Source organism: Cebus imitator, unplaced genomic scaffold (genome assembly GCF_001604975.1).
Source record: "Cebus imitator isolate Cc_AM_T3 unplaced genomic scaffold, Cebus_imitator-1.0 Scaffold250, whole genome shotgun sequence".
Taxonomy (NCBI): Eukaryota; Metazoa; Chordata; class Mammalia; order Primates; family Cebidae; genus Cebus; species Cebus imitator.
In genome coordinates, this window is record NW_016107565.1 from 2,718,215 (window position 1) to 2,744,506 (window position 26,292).

General features: G+C 41.7%; 1 protein-coding gene across 1 annotated transcript in view; it reads right to left on the minus strand.

The window, feature by feature from the left end:
* Positions 1 to 26,292, minus strand: part of LOC108282751 (BMP/retinoic acid-inducible neural-specific protein 1) — a 169,396-nt gene that overhangs the window by 113,445 nt on the left and 29,659 nt on the right. The window lies entirely within an intron of this gene.

Here is a 26,292-nt window from a genome sequence, read left to right on the forward strand (position 1 = left end):
AAAAGACACAGGAAAAGAAAAAAATGTTATTAACACATCTTCCTAATAATACCTTTTATCAGTAGCATGCTTTTAGTTTACAAAACTCAATACAGTTCGGGGTAAAAACATAGAATCTATGGATATCTGGGCCCATGCTCCTGCTTTACTGCTTATATGTTATCTAAACATGGACAAACTGTTTGGTCTATTATGGATGCAGTTTCCTCATATGTAAAACTGAGGGTGAGCTTTCATGCCTATATCTTGGCACTTAGCACATTGTAGATGCTCAAGGAAGATGTGTTGAAAAAATGAATAAAATGAATTAATGTGGAAACAGAGCCTCATACACCCAGTAAGAGACACGGAGACACAATTCAAGTAACTATACCATGTACTGTCTTTACTAACACCTTGCCTCTCATAAAGAGGAGTCAATAAACAATAGTTCCTTTTTATTCTCTCACCAGGCACGTATCCACTGAGCACAAACTTTGCTTTTGCATGATGAGATGAATGCACAAAGTCTTGTAATGGATTATTATCTTGACTATCTAGGTTGAATACTTTAGAGATGAAGAGTTCATGGAGCTTGTTTACAGTTCAGTTCCGCAATGCTCAATGGAATGTCTCCCAAACCCAAAGAAACATGGCCAGAGAATTTGTCTCTTAGTAACTCAGCCTCAAAGGTTGCCAGGGTTCAGAACGAAAACTGAAGGTGATCATGTTGGCAGGGGGTTTTGCATGCTTCTTTTATTAGGTGGTATTATGGCACAGCGGTGCTGCAATGGCAAGATGCTTAGGACTGAGGGGTAGCTTTGGTAGAGGGTCCTTGTGGAGAGGATAGACCAGAAATCACAAAGCCATGCCAATTTTGTACACAAAATTTACACCGTGTCACCCAGGCTGGAGTACAGTGGTATGATCTCGACTCACTGCAGCCTCCGCCTCCTGGGTTCAAGGGATTCTTCTGCCTCAGCCTTCCGAGTAGCTGGGACTAGAGGCACATGCCACCAAACCTGGCTAATTTTTGTATTTTTTGTAAAGACTGGGTTTCATTATGTTGGCCAGGCTGGTCTAGAACTCCTGACCTCGCGATCCACCCTCATTTTCAATCTACTTACTCACTTAACTGTTTGTGACCCCACCCTACTTATTCTAACAGAAAGGCAGGTTTAAATCCAGTTTGCATCTGTTAGAAACAGTATTATTTCAGGTCCTGTATTTATCTTCTCTTTCAGCTTCCTCATCTGCAAAATGTGGTTAACAATAGCACCTACACTCAAAACCAGGGTGACAATGAAATGACATAATTTATGTACAGTGCTCCCTCTTGTGCCTGGCATACAGTAAGTACTCAATAAATGGCATGTACGATGATGAGAATGATGATGATGAATGTTGATACTGGTGTCAACTTGTTCCCTAGGAGAGAGTGTTTTTGTTCACCGTGTCCTCGCTTCCTGGCCAAACCGTATTTATCCTTCAGTAGCCAGCTGAGATCATGTCCTCAAAGGTCTTTTTCTTTTTTTATTCATTTAAAAAACTGTTAGTCGTTTATTCCTCTGAGCTCTGGTTGGTCATTTTCTGTAACTGCATTTTAGCCCTTACCACCTTGTGTTATACTTATAGGCACACTTCATTTATTATACTTCACTTTATTGAGATTTGCAAATATTAAAGTTTTTACAAATTGAAGGCTCGTGGCAACCCTCAGCCTAGCAAGTCTGTTAGCGCCAATTTTCCAACAATATGTGCTTACTTCATGTCTTGGTATCACATTTGGTAATTATCAAAATATTTCAAACTTTTTTTTATCATTGTATCTGTTATGGTGGTCTGTGGTCAGTAAACTTTGATGTTATTATTGTAATGATGTGGGGGCACCATGAACTACACCCATATAAGATGGCATGGACACAGGGAGGGGAGCACTACACACTGGGGTCTGTTGGGAGGAAAGTGGGGAGGGATAGCAAGGGGTGGGGAATTGGGGAGAGATAGCATGGGAGAAATGCCAGATATAGGTGAAGGGGAGGAAGGCAGCAAATCACACTGCCATGTGTGTACCTATGCAACAATCTTGCATGTTCTTCACAGGTACCCCCAAACCTAAAATGCAATAAAAAAAAAAAAAGATGGCAAACAATCTATAAACGTGTGCGTTCTGACTGCTCCACTGACTAGCTATTCCCTTTCTTTCCCTTTCCTCAGGCCTTCCTACTCCCTGAGAAACCATAATGATGAAATTAGGCCAATTAATAACCCTACAATGACCTCTAATTGTTTAAGTGAAAGGAAGAGGCACAGTTCTCTCACTTTAAATCAAAAGCTAGAAGGCACGGCAAAAGGCAAGACAGGCTGAAAGCTAGGATTCTTACAACAGTTAGCCACATTGTGAATGCAGAGGAAAAGTTCTTCTAGGAAATTCAATGTGCTGTTCCAGTGAACACATGAATGATAAGAAAGCAAAACAGCCTGGTGCTGAATGAAGAGAGTTTTAGTGGTCTGGATAGCAAATCAAACCAGCCACGATGTTCCCTTAAGCCAAAGCCTAATCTGAGGTAAGGTCCTAACTCTCTTTAACTCCATGAAGGATGAGAGAGGTGAGAATGCTACAGAAGGAAAGTCTGAAGCTAGCAGAGGTTGCATCCTAAGGCTTAAAGAAAGAATCCATCTTCCTAACATGAAAGTACAAGGTGAGGAAGCTAGTGCTGATGGAGAAGGTGCAGCAAGTTATTCAGAACATCTAGCTAAGATTATTGAAGATGGCTACCCTAAACAACCTATTTTCTTTCTTGTTTTGGTGACAGAGTCTTGCTCTGTCACCCAGGCTAGAGTGCAGTGGTGTGACCTCAGCTCAGTGTAACCTCCACCTCCCAGATTCAAGTGATTCTCATGCCTCAGCCTCCCCAATAGCTGAGATTACAGGTGCACGCTACCACGCCCAACTCATTTTTTGTATATTTAATAGAAACAGGGTTTTGCCATGTTGGTCAGGCTGGTCTTAAACTCCTGGCCTCAAGTGCCTGCCTGCCTCAGTCTCCTAGCATGCTGGGATTACAGGCATAAGTCTCCATGCCCGGCCAACAACCTATTATCAATGTATACAAAATACACTGATATATGTAGAAGTCGATAATTTTCATAGCTAGAGAGAAGTCAATGCCTGGCTTCAAAGCTTCAAAGGACAGACTGATTGACTCTCTTTCATTAGGGGCTAATACAGCTGGTGACTTTAAGTTGATGCCAATGCTCACCTACCATTCCAAAAATCCTAGGGCCCTTAAGATTATGCTAAATCTACTCTGCTTGTGCTCTAAAGCCTGAATAACAGCACATGTGTTTACAACATAGTTTACCGAATACTTTAAGGTCATTATCAAGAACTACTGTGCAGAAAAAAAGATTCCTTTCAAAATATTATTGCTCTTGACAATACATCTAGTCAGCTAAAAGCTCTGATGGAGATATACGTGGAGATTAACGGTGTTTTCTTGCCTGCTGAAGCAACATGCATTCTGCAGCCAATAGATCAAGGCATGAGTTTGACTTTCAAGACTTATTAAGAAATACATTTTATATTGCTATAGCCACCATAAAGAGGGATTCCTCTGATGGATCTGGGCATTGTAAATTGGAAACCATATGGAAAGGAGTCACCATTCTACATGCCATTAACAACATTTGTGATTCATGGGAAGAAGTCAAAATATCAACAGTAACAGGAATTTGGAAGAAGCTGATTTCAAACCTCATGAATGATCATAAGGGGTTCAAGACTTCAGTGGAATAAATCACTGTAGATGAGACAGAAATAGCAAAAGAACTAGAATTAGAAGTAGAGCCTGAGGATGTGACTGAATTGCTGCAATTTCATGACAAAATTTGAATGGATGAGGAGTTGCTTCTTATGGGTGAGCAAAGAAAGCAGTTTCTCGAGATGGAGTCTACTCTTGATGAAGATGCTTTGAACACTGTTGAAATGACAACAAAGGATTTAGAATACTACATAAACCTTGATAAAACGGTGGCAGGATTTGAGAGTATTGACTCTGGTTTTTAAAGCAGTTCTGTCTTATATAAAATACTATCAAACAGCATCACATACTACAAAATTATTTCATGAAAGGAAGAGTCAATTGACGTAGCAAATCTCATTGTTGTCTTATTTTAAGAAATGGCCACAGTCACCCAACCTTCAGCAACCACCACCCTGATCAGTCAGCAGCCAACAACATTGAGGCAAGACCTTCCAGCAAAAAGATTCTAACTCGCTGAAAGTTCAGATGATCATTAGCGCTTTTTTTAGTAATCAAGTGTTTTTAATAAAGGCATACACATTATTTTCTGAGACACACTGCTATCATACACTTAATAGACTACAGGATATTGTAAACATCAGTTTAAAATGCACTGGAAGGCCAAAAAATTGGGGTGATTCCATTTATTGCAATATTCGCTTTATTGTAGTCATCTGGAACCCAATCTACAATATCTCTGAGATATGCCTATATTTGTTTCTATGTCTGTCTTGTTCATTGGGCTGTGAGCCTTTAATTGGAAATAATCTTTAGAAAACTGTGGCTACTCTTGCTCAGCTGCATGAGCCTGCACACTATGTCTCTTCTCTAGACCTCAGATTTTTATGCCTTCCATATCAAAATATGGTGAGAACACAAACAATTTGTCAACTGTAAACCCATCTCTCTACATGATTAAATATGACACCTCATTTGTCTACTTTTCCAGCTGAATATGAAAGATAAAGCAAAGCTAAGAAAGAGAAAAAAAAATTAAAAGAGATGAAATTTCTTGTCCAATTGGTTCTCTCTGTTGCCCATTGCACCGTTTTTTCATGAGTTGCTACGAAAACGCGCTTGTCACTGCAAGTCTCAGCTGTCAGGGGCAAAGGATAAAGACACGTGAGAGGAGGGGTGAGCTGGCAAAAGCTGTGGCCTGAGATCTCGCTCAGAGCCTCAAACAAAGCCGTACATGTTGAGTGCAGTACAGTAACGACAGCTGCCAAACTGTCTGCCAGAGCCCCCAAGTGGCAAGCAGGGGATGGACGCGATTGTTGGGAGATCCTGGTAGTGACACAACACAGTGAGGTCACAGTGTGTCACCCACACAGCCCTTCTACATGGCTGCTATTGTAAATTGGTGCAGGGTAGGAGCCTGTGAGAGAATACTAAGCTGTTAGACTGCAAAGAAACATGGCTCAGAACATTGCAGCTCTCAAAAGTGGAATGAGGTCATACATGGAAGAGCCATGTGGAGTGTGTGTGTGTGTGTGTGTGTGTGTGTGTGTGTGTGTGTAGGAGAGTGAGACCTCAGTCTATAGTCCCAGGATTAGCTGCAATTTGAAAGATTTAATTCAGTATTTCCCAAGTGTGCCTCTTTTGCCCCCAAGGGAACATCTTTGATTGTCATGATGGAGGGGATGCTGCTGGCATCTGGTGGGTGGAGGTCAGGGATGCTGCTGCTAAACATCTTACACTACATAAGACAGCCCCCACAACAAAGAATAGGGGACCCCACATGTCAATGATGCAAAAGTTGAGAAACCCTGCTCTAATCCAACTCCTTTTTGCAGATGACAACCTGAGTGGCAAACTGGGCTAGACTCCTATCTTCTAGCTCTCAGTTACAAGTCCTTCTCATTCTGCCACATTATCTGGGCCAGGCACTGGGCATGCATAGCTGTGTTTCAGCCTGCTTTGTTATTAGAGTCTGTGATGCAATCTACGCTTCCTCAAGTAGAGTTGAATACTTCACGGAAAAAGTCAGAATATATCTCTGTTGATTTAGAAAATCACAATGATCCACAGAGCACCAGAAATGAAAATGAAAGGTTCTACACAGTCCTTGACTCTATTAATGGAAATCGTTATTTTTTGGGCTTGAACAAGGATGCATATATATGTTACCCATATATATATATATAAGTTTAGATGCCAGGCAATGACTCCCATTGTGTAAATAAGACCATATCAGCACCAAGTGTGTTGGAGACTCAAGATAATATGAGAGTCGCATTATTGGTATTTATTGAGCATCTACTACATGCTGGCCCTAAAATGGTTTTTCTTGGTAGTTGCCAAAACATACAGTCTAGAGCAGTTATTAATAAATATATATTCCACAAGATGGGTATGGTTATCCCATTTAACAAATGAGCACCTTAGGACCTGGAGACATTGAGTAGCTTTCTTAAACTCACAATTCCCAAGTGTCAGACTCGGGATTCTAACCCGCATATATCTCATTGCACAGTCTGTACAATTTCCAGCATTCCCCAGCCCCATCTCACTCCAGCTGAAATTAGATGCCGCCCTCCAGAGATTCAAAATATAATGGGGGAGTCACAGCCACGTGTGAACAATCTAATATGAAATATACTGCCATAAATACTATAATAAAAAAATGAAGTCCGGTGGAAGAATGGAGGCCACAGAAATTGTTTTTAGCAAGGGGTCTGGAAGAGCTCTGTAGAAGAGGGAGGTAGTACTTGAGAAGGGTTTCAAACAGCATGTAAGGTTTTAGTGAGCACAGATGGGGAAAAGAAAGTTTCAGCAGAACAAATAGCCTACAAAAAGCCTTGGGTGGGTGGGAGAAGGCAGGAGAGTGATAAGATGTGTGCTGGGGATAGCACACCGGGTGGCAGAGAGTTTAGGGTGAACTGGGGCCCCGAGGCAGCAGATCACCCATCTCTCACTCTCTCACTCTCTCCCTGTCATCAAATGAACTGTGGATTTCACTTCTGTACTGCCCACTAAGTTCAAAAAGTACTGTAGATGTTCAATAAAATTATCTGTTCATTCACCGCTATAGTGAACAACTATTATGTGTCAGGTACTCTTCCAGAAGATAGAAATTTACTAGTGCACAGAACAGCCAGGGCCCTCAAAGAGCTTACTTTTAGTTAGCAGGGAGGGAGGAAGAAACAAATGGGCACTGACTCTATGTGTGGTGGTTGCGGAGTGCTCTGAACAAAATCAAAGCAGGTCAGAGGGATGAGAGTGCAGGTGCTGCTTTCTATGCAAGGGTGCTCAGGAAAAGCATCTCTGAGAAGGGGGCTTCCAGGCGGAGACCTAAAGAAAGTAAAGGGATGAGTGGTGCTGATGCCCCAGGGAAAAGCAACGTCAGTGGAAAAAAGGAAAAGAGATAGGGACAGGGCAGGTTCATGTTCAGCCATACTTAGAAGTCAGGTTGCATTTCAGTCTCCCACAGGGAGCTTACACTTCAGTTGCTGTAAAAGTCATTTTGAGGAAGAGACCACACATTAAATGAACATTTACTATGTGCCAGAAACTGCACTTGTTTCTTTACACATGTGACCTGAGAAATACCAGGAGGGCAAGGGGTGATGGTCCCCATTTTATACATGGTGGAGAGGGAAGACCAACGTTCAGAAAGACAAAGTAACTGGCCTCATACCACAAAGCTGGCAAACAGCAGATTTAGAACTGTAGGCTGTGCTGTTCTATGTGAATTTGGGAGCCCCTGGCCATGTGTGTTTATCAAGAGCTTTCAATGTGGCTAGTCTAAATGGAGGTGTGCTATTCATAAAAATAAACACTAGCATTTCAGAGACTTAGCAAAAATAATTGAATTTATTTATTTTTTTGAGACAGGGTATCACTCTTATTTCTCAGGCTGGAGTGCAGTGGCACAAATACAGCTCACTGCAGCACTGACCTCCAGGGCTCAAGCGATCCTTCTGCATCAGCCTCCCCTGTAGCTGGGACTACAAGCACATGTCACCATGCCAGCTACTTTTATTATTTTTTTTAGAGGATAATTTTATTATTTGGGGGGGCTCAAGCCATCCTCCCACCTTGGCCTCCCAAAGTGCTGAGATTATAGGTGTGAGCCACCATGCCTGGCCAACAGAATTTTAACTAGCTCAGTAATGTTTCATATTGATTACATGTTGAAATATTATGATCTGGGAAATATTGTATTAAATAAAAAATTAAGATGGCTGCTAGAGATTTTAAAATTACACATGTGGCTGGTATTCCACTTCTATTGGGCAGCGGGGGGCAGGATGAACTCTCATACTCTCTGACACTGCTCCGGAAGGTCATTCATCCATCTCCACATTTTTTTTTTTTTTTTAGACGGAGTTTCACTCTTGTTGCCCAGGCTGGAGTGCAATGGCGCAGTCTTGGCTCACTGCAACCTCCACCTACCAGGGTCAAGCAAATCTCCTGCCTCAGCCTCCCGAGTAGCTAGGATTATAGGCATGCGCCACCGCGCCCAGCTAATTTTGTATTTTTTTAGTAGAGATAGGGTTTCTCCATGTTGATCAGGCTGGCCTTGAACTCCCAACCTCAGGTGACCCGCCTGCCTTGGCCTCCCAAAGTGCTGGGATTCCAGGCCTGAGCCACCATGCCTGGCTCCATCTCCAAATTTTTATCAACAGCATGGAACCCAACTTACTCTCCCTTAGGGCCTTGGGGTTCAGCCACTCCCCGCTTGCCTCTTTCCTCCATAATCACCAAACTAACAAACAATAAATATACTGGAAATATAAATTCCCATGCACAAGGGCCACATCTCCCAATCCCCATGCCCTAGCAACAGTCTAGAATATCTACCACTATGCATTTCAGACCTGCTGTTCTTCCAAAAGATTCACAAAGGGAATTTCCTAGCCCTGGAGTTTAGAGCTTGTGAAATGAGAGGCTGGTTCTATTCTGAGTGCTGCCCTTGACCTCCTGTGACCTCCGGTGAGTCACAGGCCCATTGCTGCACAGGGCTCTGGTCTACCCAGAGCTGCCAACACTGGCTGTGGTGTGGCAAGCACGTGGGGGCCTTGGTTGAACTGTGCTATATATAAGACTGCAGTGTTATTAAGGGAATCGGGTTCATCCCACACAGAGTGCATTCTCTAATTGTTGCTATTGTAAATTATTTACATCCGAGGCACGCACTCAGGAGGAGATGAGAGAGAATGACCTTCCAGCAGCGCTGTTACCAAGCTCATCCTCTGGAGATTTCTGCATGGATTGCTGGGCCATGACCCATATTCTGGGCCAGAGGTAGAAGGGAATACCTCCTCCCAATCTCCACCCAGGTCCGTGAGAAACTGGGCTGATGATGGGATCTGGCAAGTTAACCCACAATACCTGCCTCTTAAATCTGAGTCAACTGGATAATCTCATACAGGCTTAACTCCCAAATCTGCTTCTCCAGATAAGACTTCCCACCAGGAATGCAGACCTTCAAAGCTGAGTGACCTTGGGCATGTTATGAACCCCCTCTGTGCCTCAGTTTCCTCATCTGTAAAATGTGGCCAGTAATGGGAGATGCACATCTCTCAGAGTTCAGATCCAAATTAAATATAATTTTAAAATGTAACTATTTGTCTTGGTTTAAACTGAAGCCTGAAACTATAGCTACCATATTCCAAACACAGGTGCATGACTGTCATATAGAACTTATAAAATCAGGCAACTGAAATGCACTTTTTGGGGGTTCTTAACTTCTTACCCACATTATAGCATTAGAAGTAAGATGCCAGGACTAGGAGTGGAGTTTAAGTGGCCTCTGACAGTGTTGAGACCTCCTTTCTACCCTTAAAACTTCCCAGGGGCAGAACTGGGTACAGAGGCCTCCCACCTCAGGCTTCCACAGGACAACTCAAAGAGCATGGTAAATGTCTCCTGGAGTTTGGGGGAGCAGGGAGGATTGGTGTCTAACTCACATCAGTTAAATCTCAAACAAAAATTCCAAAGAGAGAAATCCAAAGAGAGGCAGGCTGAACCCCAGCAGCAAAGAACGGGCTGCAATTTGGGAAGTAACCACCTAATTCATGGGTAAAAGGAATGTGCCCCCTCCCCTTCCCATAGATCAGAGGTGGGCAACCTGCAAGGGAAAACCTTCAGTCCTAATGCAGAGGGAGATGTGATGCCAGAGACAGGAAACTGGAATCTCCCTGCCATGTGCCAAGAGTCCAAAGGATGAGTGACAGGCAAGCAGCTGAAGATGCATTTTCCTACATCAAAGGAATCATAAGTAAGAAATCCCAGAGAAAAAGGAAAACTCCAAAAATACACAGAAAGAAATGTTGCCAGTAGGAAAAGGTTAGCATTAAACATCTGCCAAGGCTGCAAAGCACTGATACCAGATCATCAGAAAATACTCATTAAGGAAGTTTCCTTCTATCTCCTTACTTCTCCATTGTTGGCCAAGCCTTGTGACTTGAAGAAGTCAGAGGTCAAGGTTAGCAAGATGGAGGAGGCATGATAAAATTGTAACTTAGGGAAAGAGGCAAATCTGGAGGAAGAGTAAAGCTTTCACTTTAAATAAAATATTTATTGTACTATCCTGAAATAGACACATTGATTACTGAGCAGAGACTACGTATAGAGAATAGAGGTGAACCCCCCAAATTTTAAAAGTCGCCTGAAAAAAATCATAATCTTTTACAATGCTCAATCAAAGTGAGATTTAATCAGATTTCTCAAGAATTGAGATATTCAAGATAATCATGAAGACTAAAGGATGGATTTACATCTACTATCACTAATGCTGACCCTGGCTCTAAGTGGATTTTGAACACTGGGGAATTGAGATATCAGCTAGTAAAGTTAATATGTGCAAATAATGTATACACATACAATCATAGGAAGGAATATTGCCAAAAATGTGTACCGATTGTTACATGCGTATCTTATGAAAACATTCTAGAAAACCCTGGAATGAGTGTTCATTATAATTTATATATTTTACATTATTATTTTTAACCACATAATCAACATCTGTAGGAAATTCCACAGGCTTCTCAAACTCAAAATATCCCCAACTAAACTCATCATCACCCTCTCAAACTTTCCTTTCTCCTAGTATACCCCAGCCAAGTTAACCACATAATCTCCCAAATCATGCCTGTGAGAAGCTTGGGACTTTTCCTAACTTTCTCCTCCATCCTATTCAGCCATTGTCACTGTCGCCACCACCCTCTCCACATCCTGTCAATTTCCTTTGCTTTCACATCCATCTGCTTCCTTTGCCGGTCGTATCCTTCTTCCTTCTCTGTAAACCTCAGAGCAATCTTACACTCTTCCCTTTGCCTTTCACACTTCTCTTTTCTAAGCCTATCCTTGCTTGACACATGTCATTCCATTTGGAACATGGCTAAGTCTCGCTTGGATTATCACAACCATCTTCCTACTGGTCTTCTCGCTTCACATCTCTCTACCACCTCCATCCTAAGCATTCGTTGTCAAAGAGATCTTTCAAAATACAGATATGACACTCACTTAATTTAACAGATCCAACCATTTCCTATTGATTGTTTCACGCCTTAGTCTTGCATTCAACAATAAGCTGAATCGTTTTCCTACTTCCATGATTCCATACCACATTCTCAGCTCATCCTGTTCTCCAGATTCTCTCCCCAATTGTACCAACTGAACACACTGTAAATCTTCATGCCTCAGTGCCTTTGTTTAGGCTGTTCCCTCTCCCCGCAAATGCCCATCCCTGTTTCCCAATTTCATTATAGGAAATTCATGGCTAGGAGTGAATGAAAGATTATTGAGTATGTATTACTTGCTCGATACTATGCCAGACTCTCATGCCCCACAGCATTAAATCAACAGAACCATCCGATAAGACTAAATTGCATTATTTCAATTTTTGCAGATGATAAAGCTAAGGCCCTTTTAAAAACCTGATTATTTTTCCAGTGTCTTCGTATCTAAAAATGGCAGAATTGATCTTAAACCTAAACCAATTCTAAGTGCTATGACTCAGGGTTTTAAAACAGCAAGCTAAGAAACCACATCATCCCCAGTTGTAGTTTTCTCATTTTGACCAGTGTGAACTACCACAAACAACAGTAAAAATGTTAATAAAGAGAATTTCTGTTATGTCATCTTGAAGCATGAAACTCCTGGAAATAGTGAATCTAGAGAAGTTCACAAACCTGGATAAAAATTAAAATACATAGAATAATTTTTTGAAATTTTTCTGTGATCCTGAGTATTATTTTTTATTAACAATATAAACATAAGTCATGTATAATATCTTTTTCTTTTTAAATATTTCATTTGGACCCACATTTAGCAATGTGAAGATCTAAGGTCAGGGAAACTGCCTTTGGAGTTTTCTCCCCAAATTATCAGCAGTCGATGCAAGACATCTTTCAAAAGGGAAGTGAAATAAACATCTTAGAGTGTTTACTCTAGGCCAGTTTACTGAAATTCAATAGATATTTATTGAGCTTCTGTTTTAATTGGTTCTCACAGTCCAGAATGCAAGATGGACACAGAAAAAGGTAATTACGATATAGTGTAATAACGGAGCAAAGACAGGATACGTCCAGTCTAAAGTAGGGTTTCTGGCAATGCTTCCTGGAGACGACATCTACATGAGGCCTAAGAAGACAGAGAGACATTTGTGAGGTAACAAAAAGTTGGGCCTGCATTTCAGGCCAAAAGAGACACATGTGAAATAGCATGAAGCAGTGTGTTGTGAACGTAGAATCTACAAATATTTCCCAGTTGCTGCAGTGGGAATTTTGAGGCAGTGAGTTGTGGAGGATGAAATAAAACCTCAATGGGATCACTTATTACATAATCATATCATTACCCACAACTGGTAGTCTCTTGAGAACCAAGATTATTTTTCATTTTTGTTTTAGTGCTAGGGTACATGTGCAGGACGTGCAGGTTTGTTTCTTAGGTAAACATGTGCCATGGTGGTTGGCTGTACCTATCAACTCATTACCTAGGTATTAAGCCCAGCATTTATTATTTTTCCTGATGCTCTCTCCCACCCTGCCTTTCCCCAGCAGGCCCCAGTGCATGCTGTTCCCCTCCCTGTGAAGGATCAAGATTCCTTTTTCCCATTCTATGCATGTCCAGCATCTGCAACCAATTATTGGGTAGTTACTGAATCGATATTTATTGAATGGGTGAACTGTACAAACTGAGATCTAGGATTCACTCCATAGGATCACAGGGAACAATGGGAGCCTTCTAAACACAGTAGCTCTATATCAGAGGTTCATTTTAGATGAATCACACCAACTGCAGGGGTTAGTGGATAGATATAATGTGGGATAAGGAAGAAATTGAGGGCACCATAGATTATATGTGGTCTGAACAAGACATCTTGTATTAGATGGAAAGTAAAACTGAGAAGCAAAATTAGCAAGATTTGGTGACTACGTGGGTGAAGTGAGAAAAGGAAGGTGTATACAATGGCTCCTAGGTCTGTTTTGGCAACCAGGTTAACAATGGTGCTATTAATGATAATAAACAATACTGAAAAAGGAATGTTTTGAGTAAATGATGACAAGTTTCCTCTTGGATCTGTTAAATTTGAGGTGTCTGTTGACATTCAAGTTAGGATTTTTAGTAGGCTAAGAATCCTTGAGCCAAAAAGAAAAAGAAGGAGGAGGAGGAGGAGGAGGAGGAGGAGAGGGGGAGGAGGAAGAGGAGGAGGAGAGGGGGAGGAGAAGGGGGGATGGGAAGAGGGGGAAGGGGAGGAAAAAGAGGAAGAGAGGCCAGGAATAGAGTTAAATGTTTGTAAATCACTATAAACAAGTGGTAATTAGAACTCCAAGAGTAGATGAGACCACTCAGTGAACACATGAGTCAAGAGTAATGCAAATAAACAATAATCAATGCTCCTTTTTAATCAACATGAAGAGAAAGAGATGCCACGAAGTAGACTGAGAAGAGATAGTACGATGAGAGAAGGGGAATTATGACAGAATAATGACAACAGAGCAAGAGGAGCAGGGGTATGTAAGAAGAAAAGGGTCTCAAGTTTCAAAAGCTGCAGAGTGCTACAAGACAAAGATGCAAAATATCTACTAGACTTAAGAATACAGAGGTAGTTGACAGCTGTCAACAGCTTGATGGGAACAGAAGATTCACTGAAAGAGATTAAGGCATGAATGGGATGTGAGTCAATGGAGACATGGAGTGTAGAGTACTTGACTAAGATGGAAAAAGCAGAGGAGCAGTATCCAATGCCTCTTCTTTCTCCCTACCAGAGAAGGAAGCCAATAGTCAATGGAAGATTTGTTTTTATTTAGGGAAAGGCTTTAGTATATTTAATCCTAGGATATACCTAGAATTAAAGAATAAAATATTGGAGAGAAAGATAGTTAGCACTTACTGAGAGAGCAGAATGGAGTCTGGGATAGGGTGGTCAAACTCTGGACCAGCCACTCAGTAATTAAATAGAAAGTGTATATGGCTTTAGTGAGCCATAGGCTGATAAGGGAGATAAATCTATTTTTGTAATTTGTAAAACCCAAATTACAAACAATAGATTGAGTATCAGAGATCTGAACAATATTGTTAGAGCAAAGGAAGGGAGAAGTAACTCAAACAGAGCCAGTTTAAAAAGACTTCTCAGGGTAGCTGAGATTTGACTTGAGCTCTAATGGTTCAAACAGGGATGTGCTAGCTGAAAGGAAAAAAAACAAAAAAAACCCTAAGAGAAAGTTTTCCAGGTCATGAGACCAGTGTGAGCAAAAGCATGAAATCATGACCCACCTACTATGTACAAAAAAAAAAAAAAAAAAACCTCTAAGAGAAAATTTTCCGGGTCATGAAAAAAAAGTGAGAAAATGCATGGAATCATAAAAACCCACCACTAAAATGAATAAGGAAAAATAAGTAAGAAATATAAAGAGTAAGAAGTTTGCTCTTCCCAGAGAGGCATACTGAAGAGCTTGGGGACAGAAATAGATGTCAAAAATAGAATCTGGCACTACACAGGTGCTCAAGATATAGTGGATCAATAAAGAAAACAGATGGTTCTGGTGAATTAATGGCTCTGAATTCTTCCCTGGGGTTAATTATTCTTAATATTCAGTGAAGAAAATAGACAAAACACTTAACTTTTGTGTTTGAATCCAAATTCCAATATTTACTCATCCAAAGTTCTCACCCTTGGCCTGATATTTTCAGCAGGTCCCTACTGAAATCATCTGAAAAGTTCTTGGTGGATTCATTGGTATAGAAACTACCTGGGTTCAGCTAATTCTTCTGCAATGTTGTCTTTCTTTTATAAAATACCCGTTAAATGATGAACAAAAAGTACAGCAATAGCTGACACTTGTCCATGACAATCATAGAATCCAAGAAAGAATGCAGGGGGTGATGCATGAGTATTTAAACAGGTGCTGGATGTGCCTGGGTCAGCAATCACAAGTTCAGTTTGGAGACTGAGCACTCTCTGCTTCTTCCCACTTTCTCAAGGCTCTCCTCACACTATCCTTGCATTCCAGTAAAACTTCATGCTGCTAAGGGATTAAGTTCCCATTTGGTCCCTCGGTCACTTTTAACATACACAGGGCAAAGACTTATATTCCTTATTCCAGTGACGAAAAAATGAACAGTTAGGGAGGTAACACTAGTAAATAATTTTAATAAAATATGCATAATTAACTTAACCCTAAAAACAAGTATCTGAAGAAGATGTGACTATCATTCTCATTTCATAGGTGAGAAAAAAGCCGGAAAGTTTTAGAAATTTACCCATGATCTCAAAGCTAGTGTAAGGCAGCAGCAGGGTCCACATCTATGTAATCTGGTTTCTGAATCCACTAGCCAGTGATACCCATTTAATATTCTACTTGGATGAGAAGTAGACTTGGATTTAAACTCTTGTCATAGACCCTGAGCTGGGTTTCCAGTCTTATACTTTCTCATAATCCTTCCCTTTGATAAAGAACAAATTATTTCCCACACAGACACACATCCAGGATCCACCAGTGAGGGATGTGAACATATTACAGATGGTGCCAATTTTTTTAACCTTTCCACATGTCTCAGAATCAGAGATGACACTAGGAGTCCTCAGCATTTTTTTTCTCTGCCTTTTGCTAAACCAGAGCTATTTAATTTTCCTGTTAAGATGGATCTTTGCCTCCTCATCACCTACAGGATACAGTCCAAATTCTTTAACAAGGCATTTTTATCTCTACCCTGCCTACTCTCCAGACTCACCTCACCACCTTCCACTGCCCCATGCTCTTTCCTACAGTATACCAAACACTGGTTACCTCAAGGTTTTGCAAATTCTATGAAATGCCTCCAGGTCTCTAGGAATTAAAGAGAAAACTCTCACTGTCCCTTGACAATTCATCTCCAGTATCTCTTCTGGAGGCCTTTATTGATGGAAAAGGACACTGGTAGGAGTAAACTCTCCCACATTTGGGACCTTGCTGGCACTTGTTCCTTCTTCTTTGTGTTTCCATCTCATTCCATGGTTGACATTTATGTTTCTGAGACTGAATGATGAGCATCCTAAAGGTAAGGCCCAAGTTCTAACACAAACCTGTATCCTTACATTTAACATAAAAACTGGCAATGCAATAAATGTGATTGACCTTTTCTATTTGCCTCTCAGGGCCTATTTTCCCTTCTTAACAGTCATCAATTTTTACTCGGAGTTCTATTGCTTTCCCACATTCAGTTTTTAAAGTGTGGTGGATAGTTTCAAGATCAGTCCATGATTTGACTTAAAGAAGTAAAATGTAAGAGACTCTCAGAACCAAGAAAGCAAGGCTTTGCTACCAGACCTGATCCTAAAGGGGTGAGAAGCTGAAGTGTTGGTGGACATTTTATCACTATGAGGAGGAGCCTTGGAAAGGCAGGACCAAGACTTGTTCTAAGATGAGACTACAGGAACTAGCAACCTGCTTCCCAGCTTTGCTCACAAGCTTTAGTTACATAAGATAATCACATGGTTTTGTTGTTTTGGGTTTTGGATTTTTCTTACCTTAAAACAATTTCAGTTTGGTTCTCTATTGCTAGCAATACACAGAGTCCAAAAAAATAGCAATTTGCCAACATCTGCATCCATATATAAAATTGGGGGATTCCAATGTAATTTAAATGGCTCCCTCTATGGTACTGGTTTGGAAGTGTTTCTGCTGCCATGAGTGTTTCTTGGTAAATATGGAACATAATGAAGTCTGTCTTAATCATTTACCTCTCTCTCTTCCGAGCTTTTTCTAGGCTTCCACTGATTGCATAGCTGCCATTCTGCCCAAGACCTCTAGCTTTACTCATGTGAGAATCAACCAAAGATGCAAAGATACAAGGAATTCACTATTTCCATCCCTTTGACACTACCTGATGTTTTACAAAGAGTAGTCCACAGACCACCTTGGTCAAAATAACCAGGGATGCTTAATAAATGTTCAACCTCTTCGACCATTCACCAGACCTACTGAATCATAATCTCTCTAGTAAGAAGGGTACAGGGATCTGCATTTTTAGTAAATTCTCAAAGTGAATGCTATACACTAAAGGGTAAGAGCCACTATCCTAGCTGAGGAGGAAGATGGGTAGGGTCAGCTGAGGCCATTGCCAAACTCTAAGAAATGCCTTACTATATTGCTGCAGGGATGAGCCTCCTGATGAGCTAGAACCAGGGTCCCTCCTGTTATCCTCAAACCTGAATAAAAAAGCCCTGCACTATCTGATATCTAAGGTCCCAACCAGCCCCATCTGTGTAATTTTCGGAAGCCTATGTCACCACTACAAGGATTTATTTTCCTATCTGTGTTGCTAGATTCAACAACTCTGGATGTAATAATTCTAACCACCATTTTTAGTCCTCACTATATTTAAAATGCGTTAATGACAAAAATAAATGGCAAACGCTTAATGTATAGACAGGAGCTGTGTCAAGAGCACTGAAGATATTAGTTCAATTAATCTCCACAACAACCTATGGGATAGTTGTGGTAGATTAATGGCCCCAACATATCACCCCTCCCTAACATTAGGCATTCTGTCATTCACTTTTTCTGCCCTTCTGCTAAGGAGGTGGAGCCTATTCCCCTTTCCTTGAATTTGGGCTCATCTTTGTAACTCTCTTTGGTCAGTAAGATGAGGCAGAAGTGATGGTGTGTCAGTTGTGAGCCTGTACAAAAGAGATTTTATGAGTTTCCACTTCACCTCTGTGCTCCTGCTACTGTCACAAGGATATGGCTGGTGTTTCAGAGAGAGGATAAAAGACATGCAGAGTAGACTGTCCAGCTAACATGCCTCAGCCAAGCCAAGCTTAGAGTAGAGCTCCCCCACTGACTGCAGGAACAAGAGCAGCCCAACCTAGATCAGTGAGCCTGGGTTAGGTCAGCTGGCCCTAGTTGCCCCACGGATGCATGAGCTTCAAGTACCAGCTGTTTAAAGCCAGTGAATTGGGTGGGATGGTGAGAAAAGAGAGGTTGTTATATAACAAGTCTGTGGTACTAGCTAACAGATACACTAGGTAATATTATTATTCCCATTTTATAGATAAGGAAACTGAGGGTCAGTGAAGCAAAGTCACTTGTTCAAAGTTACAACATTAATAGTAAGAGCCAAAGTTGGGATATGGTGCTAGATCTATCCAAAGCATAGGCTCTTAACTCATTAAACTGTCAGCTACTGGGTTGAGGACTCTGGTCCTCAAGCAACGTGCCTTTAATCTAGTGTGGCTTGTAAGTCTCAAGCAGTCTCTGACTTTAAAGTGAATTTCTCGTAGGGCATGGTGGCTCATGCCTGTAATCCCAGGACTTTAGGAGGCTGAAGCAGGTGGATTGTCTGAGCTCAGGAATTTGAGACCAGCCTGGGCAACATGACAAAACCCTGTCTCTACCAAAAATACAAAAAAATTTAACCAGGCATAGTGGCACATGCCTGTGGTCCCAGCTACTTGGGAGGTTGAGGTGGGAGGATCACTTGAGTCTGGGAGGAAGAGGTTGCAGTGAGTCGAGATCATGCCACTACACTCCAACCTGGGTGACAGAGTGAGATCCCCCTCTCAAAAAAAAAAAAGTTCTTGAAGTGTTTTTAGTCTTAAAATAAAATAAAATAAATTCCCTCCTCCAGATTTCATTCAGAATTCTGGAGGTGAGCTCCCAAAATCTGTAGTCTTAAAATGTTCCTGTATTATTTTAATGCATTCATGAGGATGAATGGCCTATATTTGGAGGAGGAGAGAAGGACTTGTCCCAAACAAGGGGGCACTGAGTATTCACTGAAGTTCTTTCCATCTCATAGGCTATGAATGTGCAGTCCAACTTAATCCATCTATGCATAAGAAAGGAAGCTTGCAGGTTTTAAGCCAGAAAGGAACAAGGTGTTTCGTTGGGAGCCTAAGAAAAGAAAAAAATATATATTGCATCTTTTGGATGAAAGGACCCTTAATCTTCAAAACACAAACCATTTTCCATACCAAAGCCCCTTCAAGTCTAGGAAGTCTGCTGAGGCCTCAAGTCAGGCAAACAGCTTGTGTTTTGCAGATTAAGGGGCCTTTGACCCAAAGGATCCATTTTTGTGAAACTCCAAAGGAAATGCCTGGTCTATTTCTAGCCCATACACTCTCTGACAGAGGCAGCTCTAAATGCAGTCTGAGAAGAAGGCTGCTTCCCTGCTGGGAGTGGGGCCCAGCACACAGTAGGTAGTCAGATGAATAGAAGGTTTCCTGAAAGAGATCCTTTGCCTCAAAATATCATACCTGCTTCCTTGCCAGGATGCCCCAAATGCTCATTATAGAATAAACACAACTCTGAAATAATGAAAATTCCTGCTCAAGGAAGCAAGCCAATCGTGCCAACCAGCAGGAGCAGGCATATTTCTAGCACCTTCGAACTGAGGAGCGCATCACCTCATTCGATTCTCACAACACCATGTCACCAGCACAATGGGAAAACTGAGTCATCACTCCACAGGCCAGGAAACTGAGAGCTGAGGCAGCGTGCCTAAGATTACCCAAACACGCTCTCATGCTCCTTCCTCATCAGACCCCAGCCCTAGGAATTCAACAAGGGCCAGATAAAGTTGAGAGCAGCGTTACTTGTGGAGGACAAACTGGAGCATGCCATGAGGTTTAGCTGACACTGAACTAAGCTAAGTGAAAATACCCCAGTTCTAGCCTCCTCTACCACTACAGAGGCAAGACAGGGCAACTGATATCCCTAAATCTGTGAAACTTGATCTCTGCACCTGCTCAACCAGGAAGGTAGACTTCAGTGTTTTTTTATGTTCCTTCCAAGAATCACAGTATTTGCCTTGGACTATAATTCTGTACTGGTGAAATAAGGAATAGGCTGGGTGCAGTGGCTCGCACCTGTAATCCCAGCACTTTGGGAGGCCAAGGCAGACAGGAGGTCAGGAGATTGAGACTATCCTGGCCAACATGGTAAAATCCGGCCTCTACTAAAATATAAAAAATTAGCCGAGTGTTGTGGCGTGTGCCTATAATCCCAGCTAATCGGGAGGCTAAGGCAGGAGAATCACTTGAACCCGGGAGGTGGAGACTGCAGTGAGTCGAGATCGTGCCACTGCACTCCAGCCTGGCGACAGAGCAAGACACTGTCTCAAAAAGAAAAAAAAAATAAGGAAGAAGCTTCCACTTTATGGAAGGGTGGGGAAAGGGGAATAGAGAGAGAAAGAATCATGCTCCATCTTGGCTCTCCTTGGATGAGGGGCCATTGTGCCAGACAAGAGAGATGGAGTGTGAGGAAGTGAATGGATTTGATTTGTCTAAGCCTTAGGAAAGCAAATATTATTGAAATGTTGGCTGACCGCCACTGACTTCCAAACAGAAAATGGCTTCCAGATATACTGTGGGAGCTCAGCAGGGTCTGTTAGAGTGAGTGATGGGGTGGCCGTGTGCCGCTGGAGAGCAGGGAGAAACATCATAATATTCTCCTGACTGAGACCAAAAGAAACAGCCAGCTCGGGAGGAGGAGAGAAGGCACCAGCTAAGTGTCCCCTAAAGGACTCAGATAATTTACAGAAAACCCAGAACGGCCTTTGAAAACCGTTAACCTAAGGCTGCTTGAGCCAAGTTACGTGTTTAGATGCCAAGAGAGTTGGTGAGTGCAGCAAGCACTGATCTGGGAGTCGGGAGGCCTGAGCTCAGGGCCCAGCTAGGTTTCTAATTCGTCATGTGATCTGAGTCAAGGCTTATCCCATCCACAGACCTCAGTTAGTCTGTGCAGAAAGTTGGAAGTTTTAAATTATCTCTAAGGGCCCTTCTAACTCAGGCATTCTATGACACACTCTATCAGTGACTTTCGCTCAACAGGTCCTTATTGGATACCTTTCCAGTATCAGTGATTGGTTCAACAGGACTTAATGGACACCTTTCAAGTGCCAGGCAGTGCGCTCAGACTTCTCTAAACCTAAAATCTGCTTTCTGTGAGATTATCAACACTTTCCTCAGTGGAGCACTGGCCTAAAGTTATCATCCAATCCAGCCTTCTACCTTCAGGAGGTCCAGAATCACAGCCTGGTTTGATGTTCGTCTTATTCTTGATGACCCATAGAGAAGAGAAAGGACTTTCCTTAAGAACCACTAAGATTTCATGTAGTCAAGATGTTTTTCTCTTGGGCCTCCCCTGAGACTTGCTTGCTTTCCAGGGAGGTAGTTCTTGCTAAGGCTGACATGGATGGGTAAGAGTCTCTTGGTCTGCACAATTATTATGTGTTATTGGCACCACCATATACATGTCAGGCATAGATTAAAAAGAAAGCCCATCAGGAATATCAGGATGACGTTTCCCTCTAGTGCTCTGGAATATCTTAAATTAAGTGGTCCTTAAAGAGAATAAAATGCAGCTGCTTTATTTTATAAAGAAGGAAATCAAGGCTTGCCCAAGGTCCCACAGCTAGTTAATGACAGCAAACCAAAAGTATAAGCCCCATCTTCATGCCTCCTCCGGTATACTGTTTTTACTACTCCAAGCATCCTCTCCTGTTCTTACAGATATTGATTTTTTTTTTGGTGGGTTTCATTTTCCTTTGTTTTAACATAAGAACCATTTTCCTGGGAAGTCAACTTCCCAAATTCAGCTTCTCATTACTTTGAGAGCAATCACACTGTAATGTGTGTGAAGGATGGAGAGACATGTGGGCCTTTGGGGAACACACTGGAGAGGTGATAGAGAGAGTGGTAGTGAAACACGGGAGAGAGAGTGTATGCTGGGGAGCAGAGGGAGCAAGAGTGCTGCAGTCAAATGCAGAGATGGAAACAAAGCAGTCGTATTGATTTGAAAAGGCGGTTCACTGAGCTGACGCTGCCAGCCCTGGCTCTTCCTGGTCTGCTCTCAGCAGGTCTGTGAAGGCACACACCCACCCTCAGAGGTTCAGAAACATCCATTCTGTATGCAGGGGGTGAATTGTGGGGAATGGGGACCAGATGGGATGTGTTCGCTTGGCAGAATGGGAGAGAGAAGAGAAAAAAAGAGAAAATAGGAGAATAAAAGAGGATAGATCCCTTTTGGATGAATACACTATAAAAGCAACCAGGTGAATGGGTCTAAATGGACAGGCATCTGATTCTACAGAAATGGGATAGGGAAGCCTTTTCTTTAAGAAAAGAATTAATGGGAGAGAGGGAGAAGGGACCAACCTCTTCTCCATCTTGATGGTTCTCTTTCTAAGCAGATTTCATCCTCTCTCATCTGACTGGGTCAGCCTCCTAATTCAGCTCCTGAACTCAAATCTCCCCTTTCTAAACCCTTGCAGGAAAGAGATGCTCAATAAATGTTTGATGAGCAAATAATCAGCCCCGAATATTGATTTCGTCTTGTCAATGATGACGAATGTTTAGCACATCACCACTTCCGCAGGCAGTGCAAACTCAAAAACCCACTGAGTCCAGGCAGTAAACAAAAAGGAATGACGTGGCCAGAAACAGAGTTTAAAAAGGGAGTATGGTGACAGACGGTAGGCACAGGTCCCAGTCTGGAAGGACAGAAGACAGCTTTCATGCAGGAATGAGATCTTTAGGCTGCTGGGTCACTTGGTTTCTCAGGATAAGCCAGGAGAAAATACAGATATATGAAATCTCTCCTATTTAAAGCATTGGCCAACATTCTTTCCTCCACCCCAGCCCTGTGAGGGTCCAATACAAGAAAATATCGATGTGTTGATAGGCGCACCTGTTTGTGACTATAGGCTTACAGGATCAAGTCCAAACATCTTAATTAAAAGCCCAAGATTCTACTTTAACTAGATCTAACCTATTTCCCTAGTATTGTTTTTGCTTTCTATCCAGAATTAAAACTGTGATCACAGTCAGTCCTATTTTGACAGGTTGGGAAACTTACGGCTGTCTTTACAGACACAGAGCAGTTTCTCTGCCTGTTTCTGCCTCTTGAACTTAGTTCAAGTCCCACCTAAGCCCTGCCTCTTCTAGGAAGCTTTTCCTGATGACATCAGCCCCTTATCAAATCCTACAGCTTGGAGGGAATACAAGTGTCTTTTGTCCTTCAAAAGATATGCCACATTTCCATGGTTACCAGAGTCGTACAGTGAGAAGGGTGTTTGACTGGGAACATAGGATGCCTGGGTTCTAATCCTGACTCCCCCACATCTCCCCCTAACCTTGCTGGGTAGGTAGTCTTGCACAAGTTGCCTCTCCTCTGAAACTCAAATTCCACCACATTTGAAATAAAGATACAGGTATTGATCGACTTACGACCTATGCAACTTACGACCATTTGACTTCACGACCACAATCGCTAGCCACGACTGCTCCACTGTAGATTTTTGGAAACACTACAACATTTTGATGTGTATCAAGAATATTGCTACTGCCTGGGAGGCTGTGACGACAAAGTGCATGAATGGCATCTGGAAAATTGTGTTAAGCACTATGTTAATGATTTTGACGGATTTGACAGCGAACATGAACTTGAAACGATTCGGGAAAAAATAGTAAAACTCGCTAAAGACCTATCTTTGGAGTGTGAAATGGAAGATGTCGAAGAGTTGCTAGACAAAGAATCCGGAGAACTTACAAATGAAGAGCTAATCGAACTGGAAGAAGAAAGAGTGGTGGAAGAAGAAAGAAGAGAAGCAGAGAAAGAGGAGGAGGAGCCAGAAAGAAAGTTCACCACTAAGGGATCAGACGGTTTATCTTTACTGAATAAACTTCTTATACATTTCGAAGCAATGGACCCAAACTTTGAACGATTTGCAAGGATTGAACGGATGGCGCATGATGTGATTCGTCCATATTGTGAAATTTATGAAGAAAAAAAGAAACATACAATTCAGACAAAGCTCACCATGTTTATGAAAAACCAACTCCGATAACCCCAACTGCTGCCTCAGATGACGACATCAATGATCCGCAGCCAAGCACCAGCGGCCAATAAAATGTTTCATACATGTTTATATATTTTGATATGTTTTGCAATTGGGAAAATGTTTCCTATGGTATTTTTTACACCTGTATTTTGTATTTTTGTATGCACCTGTATTTTTTAATTTTGTATGTTTTGCAAATATTAAACCAGTTGTACTGGTAATGCAGTGTTTTACTTAAACCTGACGAATGTAAAAATAAGAAACAAAATGGTGTAGAGATGATGGCATAAAAAGAACAAAGAAAATTATGATATATAACAATAATGAAAGAAAATTATGATAAAATATGACTTAAAGATTTTTATAACATCATTTCACAGTACTGTACATATAGCCTACTCAACTTACGACCAAATCGTGTTACGACCAGTCTGTCAGAACAAATCATGGTCGTAAGTCAAGCACTAGCTGTACTGGCTTAAGTCATCAGTTTTTAAAGTGGGCTCAAAGGTAGCTATGATGCAGGGCGGGGTGTTGATTTGCAGGAGAGGTTACCTAGGCCAGTACTGCTGCTTCCTTGAAAAACACCAATCTCCAGTTGTTAAGGCTCTGATTAGTTTCTGGTATGCAGATTATGAGTTTTTTTGTGTTTTGTTTTGTTTTTTTGAGATGGAGTCTCGTGGCTCCACCACCAAGGCTGAAGTGCAGTGGAGCGATCTTGGCTCACTGCAGCCTCTGCCTCCCAGGTTCAAGCAATTCTCTTGCTTCAGCCTCCCTGGTAGCTGGAATAATAGGCCTGTGCTACCAAGCCTGGCATATATATTTTTGGATTTTTAGTAGAGACGGGATTTCTCCATGTTCGTCAGGCTGGTCTCGAACTCCTAACCTGAGGATCCACCCACCTCGGCCTCCAAAAGTGCTTGGATTCATTACAGGTGAGAGCCAATGTGCCCAGCGGAGTATTTTATTATTTTTTGGTGGGGGGAGGCCTCTGCAACTAGATGGGACTTTTTATTTTTTTCTGAACCCAGCCTCTGTAACTAGATTGGGCTTTTTTTTTTTTTTTTTCATATCTCTTGTCTACTCTTATCCCCTAACAACGTGCTAGGTACTTAGTGAAAGCTGCAGGGAGAAGAACACCAACTAGGAGGTGGTTTTTCCCTCACGGCCACTTCCAAGCCACCTTACTCTGGCAGTCCCTTGCAGTTTCTGGAATTCAGTGGAGAAGACTGAAATAGAAGGAATCTTTCAGATCAAAACACAGGGGAGAGGGGAGAAAGAAGGGAGGGAGAAAGAGAGGAGTAGAGTAGAAGGAAGAAGAAATAAGAGAGGGAAAAAATGAGGCACTAAACCAAGGGGGAAGATAAAGAAAACCTTAGCTTTTTTTTCACCTGGACTGCAGCTCCTACTAGCCCTGTTTTCCTCTAGATCAAGAGTAGAATATGTTTTCTATAAAAATCTGGGTAGTAAATATTTTAGGCTTTATGGGCCACAGTGTCTCTATCGCAATTACTCAGCTCTATCACTGTAGCCAGAAAGTAGCCATGGACAATCAATAAACAAATGAGCATGGTTGTGTGCCAAGAAACTTCATTTGCAAAAACTGGGAGCAGGCCAGATTTGGCCCACAGATCGTAATTTGCCAATTTCTAAGCTAGACATTAATATGCTTTCTTTTCTCCCTATAGAACTTATAACTACTTCATGTTATGTTTTATGTATCATTTGATTAATTATTGTTAGTCTTCTCAATTGGAATATCAGCATCAAGAGGTCAGGTAGAAACTTTTATCTGTTTGGGTTAACCACGTATCAATTTCTAGAACAATGCCTAGCAAATAGTGTAAGCTCAATACATATCTCTGGAATGAATGTATGAATGAATAAATGGATTTAATCACTTATTCCCTAGCAAGTGCCCGGCACTGGACTTTGCTGACTTTTTAATTTTCTACAGGAATTATTTCTTCTATTTTACAGATGAGGACACCGGCTCAGAGAGGTTAAGTGATTCGCCCACAGTCACATAAGTCATTCATTATTTAAAAGGAAAGGATTCAAACGTGGGGCTCTCCCACCATAGCACAGGAAATGTAACTTTCTTTGCAACCTCTTCCTTTAGAATATAGGCCATTCTACATGGCCCCAGAATCCCAGGTGGGTTCTGGCTCCCCAGTGAGTTCTTATGAAGTCTTATTCCACTATTAGACTAAACTCACTAGCCCATATGAAC